Below are 19552 nucleotides of genomic sequence, written 5' to 3'. Positions count from 1 at the left end.
ATAGGTATAGGTATCCAAGAGTGTATTTCATATTTCTGTTAGTATGTATTTATCCAAGTACTCTCCTTTGCAGGAGATAACCACTATCTTGATTTTGTATTCATTACTCTTTTGCTTCTTAAAAAATAGATAGAGCACATATCCAGTTCTGTGTAAACAACATAATTCCTAATTTTGCTTGTTGTTAAGCTTTATCAAAACAGCTATTCTTCTGGGAGAGACAATTTTTTAAATTCCCAAAGTTCATAATCTATGATAGAAGATAGAAGTAGAAGAATGAAATTAGTAATATAGTAATATATTTATTACTTTTATTACTGTTGTTATTATTATTACTATTATTATGGCTTATTACTATTATTATGGCTTTGGGGCCGCACTTGGCTGTGTTTTTGGCTCTGTGCTCAAAGCTCATTCATGGTAGGCTCTGGGGACCATAATGTGAAATCAAAACTCTCTGGCCTTTGACTTTTGACTTTTGAATCATTATTTTTCAAGGCAGAAGTTTTTCATGAAGACTACTTGTAAGAAGACTGGACAGTACTGGAGTGGAGTCACATGCTGTGGGGACAATCTTGTACCTTTCTTACCCCACAGACAGTGAGGGAACAACAGGCACTTCTGAGTCCTCTGTGTTTCTGTGTCTGAGAGGCTGGGCAGACCTGTGGGTGGGGATACAGTGGGGTAGGGGGACAGTAAAGAGAGAAAGGAAGGTAACAGTGGCAAGGGAGTAGGGAAGGACAAAAGCCATTGTTGTGGGTGTTAGGTACTCTGTGTGTGCGCTCGCACTCTCAGGCATTAAAAAATGTCTGTAGGGACTGGAGAGAGCAAGAGGCTCTGGAAACACTTTAAGTTGTATTATACAAAGAAACTACAGAAAAGGTGGGTTCAGGGGGCTCGGCAGGCATGCTAGGGAACCGACACCGTTTCTGACAATTTCTATCTTGGGTGCTAGGCCTGATGATTCAATGATCCATTGTGGATGTGGCACTGCTCAGTCCCAGTGCTGTTGGGGGTCTCCAGGACCACCCTGGGAAACTTAGGGCTGTGTGTATGCAAGACACGTGTGAGACCCTTTGAACTATCTGTCTCAGGAAAGGGATTTTATTTATTTCTTCAGTCTCCCACCCCTTAGGAGGTTCGAAGACCCTGCTGACAATTCTCTGCCGAACAGGCTGGCAGGTAGGTACAAGGGTCAGAGGCTGTGGTGTTGCTCTGGTACTGCAGTGCTCAGGGAGAGAGCTGGGTCATCCTGGTGGTGCTCCAGGGACTCCAAGACTGCACCTGGTGTGCTCAGGGGACCATGTGGCCCGGGTCAGGCACAGGTTAAACAAGTGTTCTTGACCTTTGTACTATCTCGAATCCCCACGAAAGCTTTTTTTGTTTTGTTTTGTTTTTTTTAAAGAAAAGTATTTCATGAATTGTGAATTTTTAAAAAAATTTTATTAAATCACCGTGAGATGGTTTCAAGCTTTCATGTTTGGCTATCACTCCAGCCCTTGTATTACCTTTTTGTTTTTCTAAGGGACTTCATTTTTAGAACAGTGTTAGAGTGACATAGATGGAAAGGTGGCAAAAAGTTCCCATGCATCGTCCTGATTTCCCTACTGTTGACATACATTGCTTGGTGCTCTTATTACAACTGATGAACAATAGGAGTGCCTTATTTTTAACTGAGTCCATATTTTGTTTTTTTGTTTATTTTTGTTGTTTTGGAGCTACATCCTATACTGCTCAGAGCTCACTTCTGGCTCTCTGTTCTAGGGTTACTCCTAGCAGGGCTTTGGGGGAGCATATGAGATTCTGGGGATGGAATACAGGGTTAGCCACATGCAAAGCAAGTGCCTTGTCCTCTTATTATCTCTGCAATCCACACTTAATGCAGGTTTCCTTAGCTTTCACCTAAGGACCATTTGTGTCCCAGGGCCTAATTCAGAATACCATGCTGTATTTAGTTGTTGTCTTCTTTGTCTTCTTGTAGATGTGATTGTTTCCCATCTTGGCTGTTGTAATTAGTGCAGTAAGTGTGTTCAACTCTCTTTTTAAATGAATATCTTTGTGTACTTGGGGTAGATTAGATGATGTGGTTAGTGGATTCCCTGCATCCTGCCCCCTACAAAAAATACAGGGTTCCAAAGGTCCCTGCTGGCTGAATTCCTTTTAAAATGCCAGAACCATTATTACCTCCAGGAAATTTTGCTCTACTAGACAAGGGTGGGGTGTTGTCAGCAGGAGCAAAAGCCATGGCACTTATGGGTCTGAAAAGGTGTTTAGGAGCTACAAATATCCCCTGCCACCCCCCTCCCCCGGATTAATGGAATCAACAGTCTTTAGGCCACCGGAAGAGGCAAGTTATTCAACATCCATTCAATTCTTCAACAAGCTGTGGTGCAGGTTTGGGTCAGGCTCATTCTGAATTGAGGCTGCTGTCCTTCCTCGTAAGACTTTCCTCAATAATTATTCTGTTATTGACACCTCGCTGACCCAGGCATGACTAATGGTTTAGTATTACCGAGAGATGCAGCTAAAGGTCACCTCGGGCTGGAGGGGGGTGGGGGTGGGGGGGTCGTCAAGCTGACATTTCCATGGTACAGTGGTGGAGCAAATGGAGATTTTTAAGGGGCCAGACCCCGCTCCGTCTTTGCAGGAGACGGGAGTGCCATTACAATGCTACGTAATCAAATCTCCTCTTTTTCTGAAATCTTCGTTCCGCTTATTAATTAAGTGAAATGACACAAGAGGGTGAGCGCCGAGGGTCTGTGGCACTTAGGTGTATCATTAGAGCCACGGCCGGGCTTGATTACAGTCAGCGCGAACAGTAGCAGGTTACTTATTGGGTAATAAGACAGACCCAGGAGTGTCTTTGTAAGGGTTGAAAGAGGAATTTTCAGAGAAGGGAGGGGAAAAAAACGTTTTTAATGAAATTTAGGAAATGGGGCCAGAGTGTAATTTATGGACCCAGACTCGCCCTCTGGCATCTGCGAAACTGGAAAGACGACAGAGAGGAGGAAAGAATCCAAAGCTCCAGGAAATTTCTTATTAGCTACACCTCTCCTTTTCCTGCCCATCTGTAACCCTGCGTCAGTGGCTCGCCTGCATTTCCAGGCAAGCTTTGTCATCATCTCAAGATGCCTTTAAAAATTGCTTTAAGGCTCAAGAGATGATGGATAAGACTGGTTGGGATTTTCACCAGTTCCCAGTGGGAAACAGGCAGGTGTATTCTTTTGTTTAGTTTTTTTTTTTTTTAATGGGAGTCAAATGGGGTTATGCTCAGGGGACCAGGCAGAGACAGGGAGCAGACCTGGGCCTCCTGCATGCAAGACAGGTGCTCAAGGCCATTGAGCCATCTTCTCACACACAGGTACCCCCTAGAAGCTGCAGTGATTCTCCCGGAGAATTCAGGAGAGGCCACTGTGCTCCATTGTGTGCCTGAGATGTGCTGGGACCATTAACCCATCATTACAGATCAGTGCTGTGCTCTTTCCAAAGATTGACCCAGAGGTGACACAGGGTCAGTTGGTGGGGGATCTTGTACACTTTGGTGGGGGGAGGTGGAGGGTATAATATCGTTGTTTAGCAAAAACATAAACATTGAGTACTATTAGCTCTCTAGCACAAAAAAGAGAAAATCAAGTAAAACAATGCCACAAGCTCTGCCTCATATATGGTGGGACAGGGAAGGACCTCTCCTCACTGCTGTCACTGGTGCATGAAGCTCAAGTGCTCAGATCCTCTTTCAGGACACAAATCTATGATGTGGGGTGCTCCAGGCAGATACCTTTCAGTTACCAGCCTCTCAGGAGGACTTAAGTGAGAGCCTTCCCAAAAGATGCTGTTTCTCCTTCACTCATGGACTGGCTGGGGGCATTGGGAGGAGAGAGGTCAGGCATGGAGGGATAACACAATGGCTCAGAGCTCTTGTCTTGAGACCCTGCAAGTGTATGGTCATGAGTTCAAATCCCTGGTGTCCCTTAGGCATTGAGAACAGTCCTGGCAGTCCTGTGGCCGGAGGAGTTTCCAGGAGTCACATAAAGAAAAAGAGTCAGTGATGGGAACAATGAGGAGGAGGAATCAGTCTGCTTCAGAACTCTCCAGAATCAACTGAGCTGTCCCTTGAAACCACACTGCCACTGCCCGACTTCTCTCGAAGCCTACTTTTGTTTTCTATCCTTCCTGTCCACAGGTGTAAGAGCCCAAGAACACTCCCTAAAAATGTCCTGTGTACGAGTCACTGTCTCTGAGTCGCCTTTCTGGAGCTGCTCAGCTGCCACATACATGCATGATGTACATAGTATGTTTATGGTCTGAATTGGAAGAGATTTGGGAGATAAGGGGAAAGGGTGAAAAGAAGCTTTGGGACGTCCATGGATGGATGAGCCAATTCTCTCTGCTGTGGGCTTTGCAGGCAGGAACACAACTGTTCAGTGGCTAGGCCTAACTCCCCAGCACCCCATTTTAATATGCTATCTCATGGAGCTAAGTGTTCCTTGGAACAAAACTGTTTTTAATTCTCCCCTTTTAGGGCTGCAACCTGCTGGGCCTGGTTTACTGGAAATATGACTTTATTACATAGCAGACGTTCATGAAGAATGGACACATGAGGTTAATAGTACTTTCTGATTGGCTTATTGCATTTTAAGGAGAACATTGCAGCTATTAAAATGTGCAACTGGAAAACAGAGTCTGTGATGCAATCTACATATTTTTTGTCTCCCTTGTTTAAAGGTTTGCATTTAGGTCTCTAATAAGAGAAGGAAACAACAATTCTGACCGTGCTCTCTGCTTATCCCTCCCCCTCTCCCTCCCTCTCTCTCTCCAAGGCAGACAATATAATATAGACCTTCTATGCATCCTGGATCTATGTTTATTGCTTCTGCCATTTGCTTGGCTCTATTGTTAAAAGAAGAGAATATGAGAGAAGAAAAGTTATGCTCCTTTGAGGTTTTTCTAATTAACTGTTTGAAAAAGAGTTTAAAAAATGCCTAAGTGTGAGGTTATTTGTATGCCTAATTTCGTTTTTATGTTACACTTATTTTTAAGTGTAATTTACCAAGGCTTAACACTTGTATTCTTTCAGGGGCATTACAAAGAGCATCGCACATTTATTACAGCCCTTTAAATGGCTGTGTTTTATTTCCATATGCTTTTAAATGGTTATTGAGTGGATTTGGTGCTCTTCCTGTAGTTAAAGTGCATTTTTTTATTGTACATAAATGGTAAATAATTGATACCTGCCATATGCTTCTCTCCCCCTTTCCGAGCTCTCCTTTCCTTCTCCCTCATCATTCTCTTCGTTTCTCGCTCCTATTGGCTCTGCCCTTCTCGTGCTCTCTCTCCTCTCCCCTCTCTGCAGGTCTCCACTGCTGTCAACACCATTTTCCTTGCCTCTCAATGTGCTCATTTGAGAGGGGGTTTTACATGGATTCTTGAAACCATTGCATTACCCAGCAGGGGTGCAGCAGGGGGGTAAGGGCATACAGCTTTTATTAAGTGATGCCTGGGCTGAAATTTTAAAATAATAAGAGCGTATTTCAGGGAGCACTCTTTGAAAATAATTCTTTTTTTCCCCACCACTTCAGATTGCTGTATTGATACTGGTCTAATTCTTATTTGTTGCCTCTGTTTCTCTGACTAACCAATGTCAAACTCCAGAATGTTGGAATTAAGGAAGAATTAAGGCTAAATGTCTAAATCCATTCTTAGCAGACGAGGCATCTCAGATGAACAATTTTAAGAGCGCTGTCATTAGGGAAGGGAGAGCACTGAAAGAGGAAATTTAAAGAAAGTTGGATTAATGAATTGATTTTGCGAGATATTTCTATTATATTGAGGCCACAGAACTATAGAAATTTTAGAATTTCTTTGCTTTTTGATATCCAAAAGGCAAAAATTAAAACCCACTTTTGATACTATCCAAAACAGTGAAACCATAACCCATAGAATGGGAGAAAATAGTCCCAAATCATACATCTAATAAGGAACTTGTGATTAGACGAGATATGGAACACTCTTTCAGTAATAGGCCACCAGATTTTAAAGGGAGCCAAGATCTGGGGAGATGTCTTTCTAAAGATGACACTAAGGACAAAAAAGATGCCAAATATCATTAGCCATCAGGGATGTGCAAATCAAGACCTCAACAAGATACCACTTCAGAGCTCCTGTCGCAAAAAAAGCAGAAAAATAGATAATAACAAGCATTGTCAGATGTGAAAAACTGGAATCCTAATTTTTTAAATTAAAAAAAATAACTGGGTCCCGGGCTATTACCATAGTGGATAGAGCATTTGCCTTGCACATGGTCGACTGGGGATCAAACCTCCACTTCCCATAAGGTTCCCCAAGCACCACCAGGAGTAATTTCTGAGTGCAGAGTCAGGAGTAACCCCTGAGCATCATTGGGTAGGACGCAAAAAGCAAAAAAAAAAAAAAAAAGAACCCACACAAAAAATTTAATGATTTTTTGAGGCCACAGTCAACACAGCCAGGATTTACTCCTGACTCTGTGCTCAGGGCGCATTCCTGGTGAGGGTTGGAGAATCGTAGGTGATTTTGGGGACCAAATCTGGACTCACACATTTGGGTTGTGGTGCTTGCTGTGGGTCCCCCACTCAGTTGTGTTTGCACATACTCTGTGGCTCACACTCGTTTAATTGTGGTGCTTGAGCACATTCTATGCTTAATGCTCACCAGGGGTCACTGTAGCACCTCCACAAACATGATTGCCGGGAACTGCGCCCCCTGGCTGTGGCACTACGGGTGGCAGACACATGCTTGGCTGTGTGCCAGAGATGACTCTCTCGGTTGCGGTCCTGAGGAGTCAGGCAACAGAGCTCTTGGCCCATGCTTGGTGCATGTGTGCTCTATTAGGGAACCAAATTATTGATTTGGCCTCCTTCTGACAATGGAGGCACTTTTTTGCCCTGGAGTCAGATCCTGGACTTGGATCCTTCCATTTCACTCTGAGTACACAATGCTTAAGAGAAGTGCTAATATGTGTACGCATAAAAACTTGTACAAGAAATGTTCACAGCGGTGTTAGCTGTAATAATTAAAAAGTAGAAATAAGCCAAGTGCCTGTGAACAGATAAATGCAGGAGTCAAATGTGGTATGACTCAGTGGAATATTATGTGATCATAAAAAGTGTTGAAGTTCTAAAACATGCTATATAGTCTGGATGACCTTTGAAAGTTATGTTGAGTGAAATAAGCTGGTCACAGAAGTCCACAGATTGTATAGTTTCATTTCCGTGAAACAATAGGCAGAATGTAGATGATATTTGCTCAGTGCTGGGGAGAATGGGAAGGTTGGAGAGTGAGAATGGAAGAAGCAGGGTTTCTTCTGGGAATGACAAAGCCATAAATCTAAGATAAAGAGTGAATTGTGGTGATGATTATATAACTATTGATCTACTGATGCTACTGAGTTGTACCAAATGTCTGAATTGTATGATGTGAATTATATCTCAATAAAGTTGCTACCCACCAAAATATCCACCCCTCCTGCACCATTAAAAAAAGGGGAGGCAGCATTTTAAAATTATGTATAGGGACCCTTACCCAAAGCACACCTATGGCTTCATTACACAGGAACTTCAAATTCTCAGAGACACTGATACAAGTAAAAATAGTGTCTTCCTATTTTTTTGCTTCCACAAAAACAAACAAACAAACAAACAAACAAACAAAAAGGAGACTCACAGGGTTAGATGACCTGCCCAGAGATGTCCAGCTACTAGGCGGTGGTAATAGTGGGGAGAGAAGGGGTGGGTCTGATCTATTCAGTATCTTCTCAGATCTGGGCTCTGGTGTTAAGGCAGCTCTCCTCAGTGTTTCATTTGCAGAGTCCTTTGGAGAAACACAGAACCAAACCACCTTTCTTTGTTTTCCTAGGCTGTTTATCAGCTGGCTTACTTCAACAAGAGGAGAGGAACAGTCATAGACATATATTGGGAAATGATTACCCCTCCTTTCGGCCAACATAATTTTTTTTTTGTGGTAAGAACTTCTAGAATCTACTTTCATCAACCATATAGCGGGACTCACTGTAGTCATTATGTTGTACATTACATCTCTTTTACTTACTTGTCTTGTAACTGGAAGCCTATACCTCTGACCACATTCTGCCAATCCAGAGAGAACCAGAGACTGAGAACCCCAAAGGTCAAGTATCCTCAGGATACTCATTTTCTCATTTCCATGTGATCCCTTCAAAGACTTTCTTTCCACTGGCTCAGAGTAGCAGGTCTGTTTTATGAAAACTATTCCTAGCTTGGCTGGAGGGATCAAGAGAGGTTAACTGAAATAGCTCCTGAGAACCCACATGTTTGCTGAAGAATTCTTTGCCACAGCCAAGATGTGGACATAACCTAAGTGTCCAACAGTGGATGAATGCATGAAAAATGAAAACATAATATGTGTGTATAACTTTGTATGTGGAATCTGAAAAACAAACAAACAAACTCATGGAAACAGAGACCAGATTTGATTGCCCCTGTGGGAACGAGGGTAGAGGAAATGGGTAAAGTTGGTCAAAGGCACAAACTTTAAAGGTAAATTCTGGGAATGGAATATTCAGCAGGCTGACTAGAACAGCACTGTGCCACATATTTTAAAGTCATTGAGTAAAACTTAAAAGTTCTCATCTCAAGAGCACACATTTGTAAACTAAATGATGGATAGCAAATTGCTGTGGTCTTTATTTCAAAATATTGTGAATCATCACCTTTCGCACTGAACAATTTCTATGTCAATTATATCTCAATGAGAAGGATAAGAAGGTGGGGGTGGATATCTCCCAAGATAATAATCCAAAGCCCACTCTTCCTTCTTAAGAGAAGCACGGCCTTGCTGTGCTGTTTGGGACTTGGAAAGGTCCCCAGGGCTAATCCTAGAGCAGCTGGCAATGCTGTAGCTCTGGTGGTGAGTACAGATGGTCCTTTCATGTAGGTGGAGTGAAAGGCTGCGGTGGACAATGACATAGGGTTTAGGGAAAGGCTCTCCTTACCCCATTAGTTTACTTACTGCCAGTCTTAACTTCAGCATGTAAAACAATGGTGGGCAAAGGACTCGCCTTTCTAGAGCTCAGATCCCATTTTCAGTACACGAGGTGTAAGAACTGAGGCCATGCGTCTATAAATGATAATTACTTCTTCGATAAAGTCTTCCTTGACTTTTATTCACTCTCTTTTATTTTTGAGAACATATTTTAAAAGTGAGTACCTTTTGTAAAAAGCCAGCAGCCTCAGGAGAGGTACATTAATACATTCTTTCCTCATCCCCCAGTGTTTATCAAAATTCCCTTTATAAAGGCAGAAAACAAACATTTAGACTCCTTGGGATCTGGGGAAGGAGTTGGAAACTCTTGCCTCAAGCACAACATTTATTTGCAGTTTTGTTTCATTTTAAAAGTGTATGAAATTTTCACTTAACTCGAAGTTTGCATTTTTATTCTAGTTTGCAATGATCTAAAATAATGGCATTTTCTCTATGGTTGGTACTCTGAGGAAATACCCATGTTTATCCAGTGGCTTTTTTGGGCTCCTGACACATCACTGTAAATTCCTCAGAAACTGTAATACCTGGCTTGAGCAGGGTGGCCTACATAATACTAAGGCACTGGCAAGTAAAGCTGTAGGAAATAGGACACCCAAAGATGACTCTAGTCTTGTCATGAATCCATTAGATATAGGGTTCATACCCAGCCCACTTTAAATTCCTAGTTAGAAACCACTGATTTGATCTGCAAACCCAAGCAAAAAATGTTATATGAGGAATGGATTAGAGAGGAAAATAGCCTTTTAAAAATTTAAGCACCATAATTTTTATTTAGGTACAATAAAGCTGTCAACAAGAGTTTCAGATAGTGTCCCAACTCCTCTAATCCTATCACCAGTGTCAGCATTCCTCCATCAACATCCCCAGGTTGTTCTCCCCCAGTCTGCCTCCTTAACAGGTACACTTTTAAAGTTTAATTATTGTTTGGGTCCCATGTTTACAGCATTGTTGACCCCATGGGGCATATATATATATATATGTGTGTGTGTATATACATATGTATACCGTATACTGTATATATATATGTATATATATTCATACACACAATTTTTTTATGTAGGAGTACTGCTATTTATTCAGCCATTGATTAGCTGATTGAATTGGGCATGAACTCCACCTTAATTTTTTTCCCCATAATTTTATTTATTTATTTATTTATTTATCTTCTTTTATTTACTTATTGAATCACTGTGGGAAAAGTTACTAAGCTTTCAGGTTTAAGTCTCCACTTACACCAATGGACATATCTAGATGAAAAAATCAAGAAAAAAATGAATGAATGAATGACTTAAATATCAAACTACATTATATGAACTTTGAGCCTGAGTGATGTAGAGTAGGCAGGGTGATCGTCTCACTTGTAACCAACCCAAGTTCTATCCCCTACACCCCATTTAGTCCCTAGCCCTGTCAGGAGTGATTTTTGTGTACAGATCCAGGAGAAAGCCCTGTTAGGTGTGGCTCCCAAAACAAACAAATAGAAAAATAACTTAGTAAATATATACAAAGCATTTTAACCCCAAACAATAGAATATTCACTCTTTTTTTTGTTTTTGTTATATTTGTTAATTGAATCATTGTGGGAAAAGTTACAAAGCTTTCAGCTCTAAGTCTCAATCATACAATGATTAAACACCTTTCCCTTCACCAGTAATCATTTTTCACCACCAAGAACCCCAATGTACCCCCTCCCACCCCTCCCAATGCCTGTGAGGCAGATGATTTCTACTTAACTCTTCTCTACATTGATTACATTCATTATTTTGACAAAAGGTGCACCATTATTGTTTAGAGTTTCCCCCCCCAAGAATCAGAATTGCTGAAAAGGCATTGTGAAATACTTTTTCTATAGCTGCACACACAAATATTTTGTCTCTATATAATTGTGTTATCTCCAGATTCTTCATACGTTCTCTTTCATTTCTCTCCTTCCCTGGACTTTCCACTTCTGTAATCTAGGGCTAACAGTCTGCCTACCTGTGATAGCTTTAATTTCCTTTTCATGTTATTCTATATATGGTAGATAAATAAGAATATTCTATATCTGTCCTTTTTCTGACTTACTTCATTTAACATAATATGCTCCGTTCCATTCAAGTTTCAACTAATTACATCATTTCATCATTTCTTGTGGTTACATAGTAGTCCATAGTCTCATCTATCATATGAGAAATAATGTCTCTGTCTCTTAAAACCCTGGCTTTAGATTTGTAGTTTTCCCTGTCATGTAAATGACAAGGGATTTAATTTTTTTCAAAGAGGGTCATTATCCAACATCCTGGACTCCATAGCAGAAAGAGTAAGAAATTGAAATATTGCTTAAATAAAGTATTCCCTCCTTTCCTCCCTTCCTTCCTTCCTTCCTTCCTTCCTTCCTTCCTTCCTTCCTTCCTTCCTCCCTCCCTTTCTTCCCTCTTTCCTTCTCTCCTTCCTTCTTTCCTTCCCTCCATTCCTCCCTCCCTCCCTCCTTCCCTCCCTCCCTCCTCCTCCGTCTCTCCCTCCCTCCTTCTCCCTCCCTCCCTCCCTCTCTCCTTCTTCCTTCCTTCCTTCCTTCCTTCCTTCCTTCCTTCCTTCCTTCCTTTCTTTTTACTTTTCTTGTGCTGAAGATGGAACTCAAGACCTCGCACATGCACCGTCCCCATATGGACTAGCTTTTCAAGTTATTCATCTATTGCCTCAGAGTCTGAAAGTTTTTAGGGTCTTTGTGGTGCTATGGTACCAGCTTTGTTTTAAAATGTTCATGCCAATGAGAAGGGACCATTTTGTCTTATGTGGCCATAATTAAAAATTCTGCTGTCATGAAAGACACTAAGAGGTTAAAATATCCTTGGAAGAGGGTCTTTTTAGAATCATCTCTCAACAAGTTGTCTTATGCTGTACAGATTGTCTCAATCATTACTAACAGATGCATCTGCAGCAAAAGACAATTTTGCAAGCCCAGGCAGAAAAGGACTCATGCTTTTCTGAAATCTTTCCCCTGGCTCATATTAAAACTAGCCAGGAGAAGAGACATAGCCAAGTTTATTAGGGACAGTTCCCTGGAGAGGAAAATAATGGGGATAATGAGACAGATATTCTTAAGACATCCTGGGGCTTCTGAAATAAGTAGGCTCTGGTCCACTAAAATAGCTAGTGTAGAAATAAATGGTTTTGTTATACATAAATTTACAAAATATGCTATGCTGTTATGTTAAAATATTTTTGAAATTTCCTAAAGATGCTTCAGTCATCTTAGAAAGCATTACCACTGGGAGTAGCCAACTAAATAGCAATCAAAAGTGTTTTGTTAATGTAGTATAAGATAGGATGACACTGTTGCTTCCTTTCTCAGTAAAATTTACCTGAGCCTCAGAAGCAGTGTTCATATTTGGAACCAGAGAAGTCTACAAGGAGGCAAGGAAAAGGATTTTTCATTGCCTGTTCGAGCTTGGTTATTTCTAAGCTGTAAGAGTATAGACACAATGTTGGGGGAGTGATTCTGTTTGGGAATTGCACCTAGTTTAGTTTTATTTTCATCTTGTGTGTGTGTGTGTGTGTGTGTGTGTTGTAACAAAGAGAGAGAAAGAGAGACAGAGATAGAGATACGGAGACAAAGAGAGACAGAGAAGAGTGAGATAATTTTTTTTCTCAAAGTGAAGCCAGTGGAAATAATACTAAGTATATTTAATAGTTTAAAAATAAGTGGAACAAGAATGTTAGTACAGTACTTCTTCTATACAGATTAGATAGCCATGACCTCATATATGATGGGAAGGTGCATGAGGGTGCTCTGTGTACCTACTAGAGAGGCTTCTTTATGCATTCCTTCTAAATATTCTGTTCATCATCATATATGCTTGGCCTTGGCACGGAGAGTATTGGTCTGGGTGTAGACACATGTGAGGAGTTTCTGGTCTACTGTTAAAGATCCAAGTAGAGTTAGTAGTTCAATTTCATGATTTGCCAAATAGGAACAGTTGTAGATCATACTCCTAAAATATACAAATATAGCTACAATTAGAATTATTGGGACATAAGTGTACTGATATATTTAACTTTCCCAATTCACAGTAAACATTCAATAAATAGAATTACTAGTGTGTATATAAGCATTATTGTAGATTTTTGACAGTTGTAGAAGAACTAGATCAGTTATCATTTTGTCATCTGATACTACTGCAATTTAATGCCATTGCACAGGTTTGGAAACAAAATTTTCTTTATTTTCCATGAATTCTACTTTGTGAAGAAATGGGCAACTAAGCCTCAGTGAGAGGTACTAATGTCACAACCAGGCTCCTACACCAAAAGTGTAATTTTCAAACCAGTTCTTAGTAAAGACAAATCTCCTCTTGTTGTAGATGTTGAGAGTTGGACAGGAAGAGTTGAAATGAGGACAATCACATTTCAGAGAAGGCAAAAGATACTTAAGGCACTAAAGTCCCCACATGAATGCCCACTTACTGGGGAGCAAGAGATAGGGGAGCATCAGCCAATCATCTTCTGATGAACTTAGACATTCAGCTCTAACCAACCTCCTGAGACCAGTGGGCAGGAACTTTAGGAGTTGTTTGGAGTTGTTGTCTGGCCCAAACAATGCTATGTAGCATTGTATGGAGCTCTGTAGATTTTGTTTCCATGTTTCCAAGACAGGAGGTTATATTGCACCTAATTGTCAGTGAACAAAACTGGACATTTTCACACAGCTGTGAATTGAAGGCTAGACCAACGTCAACACAAAGTAGTGACCTGGACCAACTTACAGGACTCTAGGTCCCTATTCTGCATCTTCTTACCTCTGCTGAGAACACCCTTCTTAATGAGTTCCTCACCCTTCCCATCTCTGCCCTCCCTGCCATCAATTTCCTCTTCAGCCAAAGACTTGACATTAGTCATTTATATTTCATAGTGAATTTAAGCCAACACGTTACTTCTCGCAGAAGTAATTTCCCCTTGGCCTCAAAGACGTGTGGCAATCGAGCTCATCCTGTGCTGGCTTTGTCTTGGCTCCTGTGTTCAGTGCAGCATGCAAACAGCTTCAGGGGCTGCACTGCAGATTGAGTGTGCTACCACACGGAGAGACATTGGTTGCAGGAGGAGCTTTAATGTACTGATTTTACTGTGATCAAACAAAGGAACCAAGAAAAGGAACAGTTGGTAAGGAAACTGGGGGATTGTGGGGGGGGGGAACCCTCTAGAGCAAATTGAACTCAATAAATAAATGTGGAAAAAGAAGAGAGAGAAGTAGAGAAAACATCACCACTTTGTCCTGGCAACTAAGAACAAAGAACCCAAAGGACACGTGGAGAAAAGATACTTGCAGGAGCTGAGCTCACTGGAGCAAAGTGAGCAGAAAAAGCCCTGAGCCCCACAATTCCTTTTATCTTTTCTTCGCATTCTGAACCTTTGCTTTAGGAAGAAACTCCCAAAGCAACTTACCACATGTTCTCATTTTCTTATAATTTTTCCTCCACATTGCTCGCTCAAAACAGGCATCACGAAAGAACAGCAGCAATAACATACCACACACCCCATTTTAGGATTTTCCTATGACTTCCTGTTTATTTTTATTCCGTTCTTACTATGTCCTTATCTCTTGCTAATTGATTTGCTTGAAGATATTTTAAGGTCCTAGTTAATTTTATTCATACCTTTAAAAGTGCATGTTACAAAATGCTTGATTTGAAACAAAGAATATTCTGAGCACCAGCTAGGTGTTGTGCAAAACTCAGCCAGGGTTTCAATCTCTACTTATAGAATTAAGAATTTTGCTTTCGAAGAAAGATAAAACTTTAGACAGAAGACAAGAACATCAAAAAAGCAAAGGACCACTAAGTGTCTAAAAGTATTGTTAGCCTTTTCATTTTCTTTTTTAAACCTCTGAAACACAGCATTCTTATATATACAGTGTGTTCAGGGTTGGAGCAATAGCAGAGCAGGTAAGGCTGTTGCCTTGCACGCGGCCAACCTGGCTGATCCAGGTCGGATTCCTCCACCCCTCTCGGAGAGCCCAGAAAGCTACTGAGAGTATCTCGCCAGCCCGGCAAAGCCTGGCAAGCTACCCGTGACGTATTCAATATGCCAAACACAGTAACAAGTGTCACAATGGAGACGTTACTGGACTCGCTCGAGCGAATTGATGAACAATGGGAGGACAGTGACAGTGATAGTGTGTTGAAAATGATATATCAGCTTAAAAGGGTTTTTCTTAAAAATAGCTTTTGCCATGCTGAGAATGTCAAGTTGATTGCATTGAGGTGAGTGGGACTATGGAGTCATCTTGAGGAAATTAGTACTTGAGTTCAAGATTAAAATGAACCAATCATGAAATATTGGTTTGCATATACCTAATTTTCTTAGGCTAGTCTTTCCCAAATGGGTTACACAGCCTTGGAAACAGGGGAGCACTGGAATAATCCAAGGAGGCTATGGTAGCCTCAGGTATAATTTCATGCTTTCTGTTTGTTCCCTTAAAGAAGGCAGATTTCCAGTTTGGTGCTGAAAGATTTGTTTTCTGGAAAGAAAGCAATAGCCAAATGTGTTTGGGGACCTCTAGTTTAGGCTACGGTGCCAAAGCTCACAGCAACACAAGTCACAAAAATAAATGTTCCACACTATGATTTGGGGAGTGGAATATGAAGTTGGATTAAAACCACTTGCTTTAAGAGCAGAATAATTGGGGTTTCTCCCGGCAAAAAGTGTGTCCCCAGGGTTTCCCCTGTCTGCCACTGTCTGCATTATAGTAACCTTCCTCTCTCCCCAGCTCTAGAGTGCAAGGCTGAGATTCTTTCAAAAGGTGTGTGATTAAGCTTTGTTACAGAGCACATGGGAATAAATACTGTATCACAATAAGAACTGCATGTTTTGTATGTGCCAAGACTGATAAAAGGTATTTTATGCCACCCTCAACCCCACAAGTCAGGTATAAGCAATGTCTCTTGTCCAACTTCCAGTGTGTGCAAGCAAAAGGTCCTTTTCCGGGGAGACTCCACATTGATACTTTCCCCTGGATCATAAGACCAAGTCCCCATACAATGCAACCCACCTAAAAATAGCATTGCATAGTTTCTATTTTTAATTTTTTTTTCTGTCTAGAAAACCAATGGTGAACATACAGGCTATATTGTTTTTGTGTTGCAGTGTAGCTTGTACTTGGCAAGTCACCCACTTTCATACCTGACTGAGGATCATTTGAAAACAAGACAAACTGGGGACTGGGACGGTCATGGATGTGCGGGTCTGAAGTTAGGCCTCATTTCAACCTCAGTGTTAACATGGATACAATGCGTGGCCATGAACTGATCACTTAATTTCTCTGATTCTCAGGTCAGGAGTGTCTACTGCCAAATGAACATTAAATGAGATACAGAATAAGTTCAAAACTTTTTTTTTTTCGCTTCCTCCAGATGGAACCTTGGTGACCATGAGCTTCTACAAGCACAGCTCGAGCATGCGGGAACAGGACTTTGACTCCAAAATGCTGGGACTGCCCCGACTCCCAGGTAACCTCTGATTCCGGAAGTCACGCCCACAACCTGCCCCCAGAGCCATCTTTACAGCACGGTCCCAAAGAGAGCCGAGATCACCGGAAAGTTCCAGATGGGGTAGGTGCCGCATCCCGCCTCCTCCAGATGGAACCCCGGTGACCATGAGCCTCTACAAGCATAGCTCAGTTATGCAGGAACCAGAACTTTTACTCCAAACCGCACAACATCTCCTTATATATAAAGTATCAATTTAAAGTAAATTATCCAACGTTTCTCCCTGAAAATCAAGCTTAACTCTTTTACAAACCACAACACCCAATAGGAAAGAGAGAACAAAAGGGAATGCCCTGCCACAGAGGCAGGGTGGGATGGGGGAGATGGGGGATGGGAGGGTTACTGGGATCCGTGGTAGTGGGAAATAGTTACTGGTGGAGGGATGGGTATTCAAAATAAATAAATACATTTTTTTAAAAAAGTAAAAAAAAAACCAAACTTTTTAAAGATTTTTGCAGAGGAGGGGGGCTTTTTGGGTCACACCTGGTGATGCACAGGGGCTACTCCTGGATCATGCACTCAGCAATTACTCCTGGCGGTGCTAGGGAGACCATATGGGATGCTGGCAATCGAACTTGGGTTGGCCTCCTACCTGCTGTGCTATTGCTCCAGCCCCAAGTACAAAACTCTTATGTAGTGATTGACACTTGGAAAAGTTACTGCCATTCCTCAGAACAATGAGGAAAATCCACTCATAACTCTTAAGTTACAGCTCAAGAACCTGTAGGTAACTCTACTACATGGACTAAATGCTTCTGAATGCAGACCATCAGAATGGTTAATCACTAGAAACAAGAAATATTTCCTTCTACAGATATCAACTTGTGATAGTCTTGTATTTTGCTTATTTTCTCTTTTTTATATTTTTTAATACTCAGTTAAGATACAGACTCTTAGACAATGTGATATAATAAAATTAATAAATATGTAGAATAGACTTATCATATTTAAAAGCATAAATAACCACCTTGATATACTTTCATTAAAAGGTAAAAAGGTAAAGGCCCTCCCGTTGATCGTCGATTTGCTCGAGCGGGCCCAGTAATGTCTCCATTGGAGACTTTGTTGTTACTGTGTCTGGCATATCGAATACTCTCGGTAGCTTGCTGGGCTCTCCGAAAAGGTAAAGGTAAAGGCCCTCCCGTTGATCGTCGATTTGCTTGAGCGGGCCCAGTAACGTCTCCATTGGAGACTTTGTTGTTACTGTGTCTGGCATATCGAATACTCTCGGTAGCTTGCCGGGCTCTCCGAGAGGGGCGGAGGAATCGAACTCGGGTCGGCCATGTTGGCCGCTTGTAAGGCGAACGCCCTACCCGCTGTGCTATCATTAGAATATAAAATTTTATTAATTTTTATTTTATCAATTGCATAAAATATACCTCTTTATAAAAATTATGTTATTAGTGTCTATGTTTAGGCACAATATTGGTAAGCCATATGCTAAACATTTAGAAGCATTCCATTGACCAAATCACATGTAAATATGTGACTGTATGTATAAATATTAATAATTGGTTATATTAAAAATTTAAAATATATATTTAGCTTAAAATTTTTCAGACAAAAATAAACAAATTACCTACTCTTTGTGTGTCATTCACTTTTTGGAAAGCCTATTTACTAGTTTTTGTTGCTAATATAATTATTCTTAAGTTCCCGCATCTTTGAAAATTTGTCATTTTGTAAATTGAATGCTTTGTCAGTTAATTGTGAGAACTCTTTGTTTTTTTTTTAAGGACATTGTTTAAATACAAATTCACTGTTATTGCTGAAGAAAGAACTTCCTTTACATGTTTCTCATGAGGAAGTTGGTCCCTTGAACATATTATTTTCCCTGAGGGACTGCTCCCTGAAAAATGGAATTTAGTTTTTTTATAAAGAACATACAAATAGTATTGAGAAAACTAATTAGACACATGTAAAAAATAAAATGGACTCCTATCTCACACTATACACAAAAGTTAACTCAAAATAAGTTAAAGACCTCTATAGTAGTCTTAAATTCACAAAATACATTGAAGAAAATATGGTTATAACTCTATGCTGTATCTTGGCATCCTCAATGATTTGATTCCATTGGCTAAGAAAACAAAAGCAATGTAAACAAATGGGACTACATTAAACTGAAAATTTTCTGTATTGTGAAGAAACCGTGGTTAAAATAAAAAGATACCCTGTCAAATGGGAGAAAATATTTTTACAAGATACATTTGAGAGGGCAAGTATGCAAACGAACAAATGACAAACCAACTTCATCAAAGAATGGGGAGAAGTGATGAATAGACAATTCTTCAAAGAAGACATGGAAGTGGTCAACAGGCTTAAGAAAAAATTATTCCTTGTCAATCGTTTTATTAGGGAAATGCAACAATGACAATGACCTATTCCCTCACAGCAGCAAGAACAACTTACACCAAAAAGCCCAAAAGCAATTGGTGCTAGTGGGGGTGTGGTAAAACAGGAACCCTTGTTCACTGTTCATAGGACTATAAACTGTGTTGGTCTCTATGAAAAACAGCGTGGAAACTTTTCTGAAAATATTAAAAATAAAGTTATCATGTGACTCCTTTGTTCCATTCCTTGACATCTTTCCACAAACAAACAAAAACATTTATTCAAAAAAAATGTGCACACCTATGTCCATTGCATCTATGTCCATTGTAGTGTTATTTACAATAGGCAAGCTCTGCAAATAACCCAAATGCAACATAGATGAATGGATAAAGAAATTGTAGTATGTATACATAATGGAATGCTATTTAGCTACAAGGTAAGATGTTCCCTATGCTATGAATTCGGTCGAAGCAGACTGTGATATGTTAAATAAAATAAGTCAGAGGGAAAAGGACAAATGCTGGATGATCTCGCTCATTTGTGATATATAAAGAAATAAAGCAAGGGAATGGACAGTGTCCAGTGAAAACAAACCCTTGGACTCTGACAACAGAACTGAGGTTGCTAAAAGGTGAGAGTCA

The sequence above is a fragment of the Sorex fumeus genome, unplaced genomic scaffold (assembly GCF_029834395.1).
Source record: "Sorex fumeus unplaced genomic scaffold, SorFum_2.1 ptg000014l, whole genome shotgun sequence".
Taxonomy (NCBI): domain Eukaryota; kingdom Metazoa; phylum Chordata; class Mammalia; order Eulipotyphla; family Soricidae; genus Sorex; species Sorex fumeus.
The sequence above is the reverse complement of the archived record's forward strand: the minus strand, read 5'-3'. Positions refer to the sequence as shown.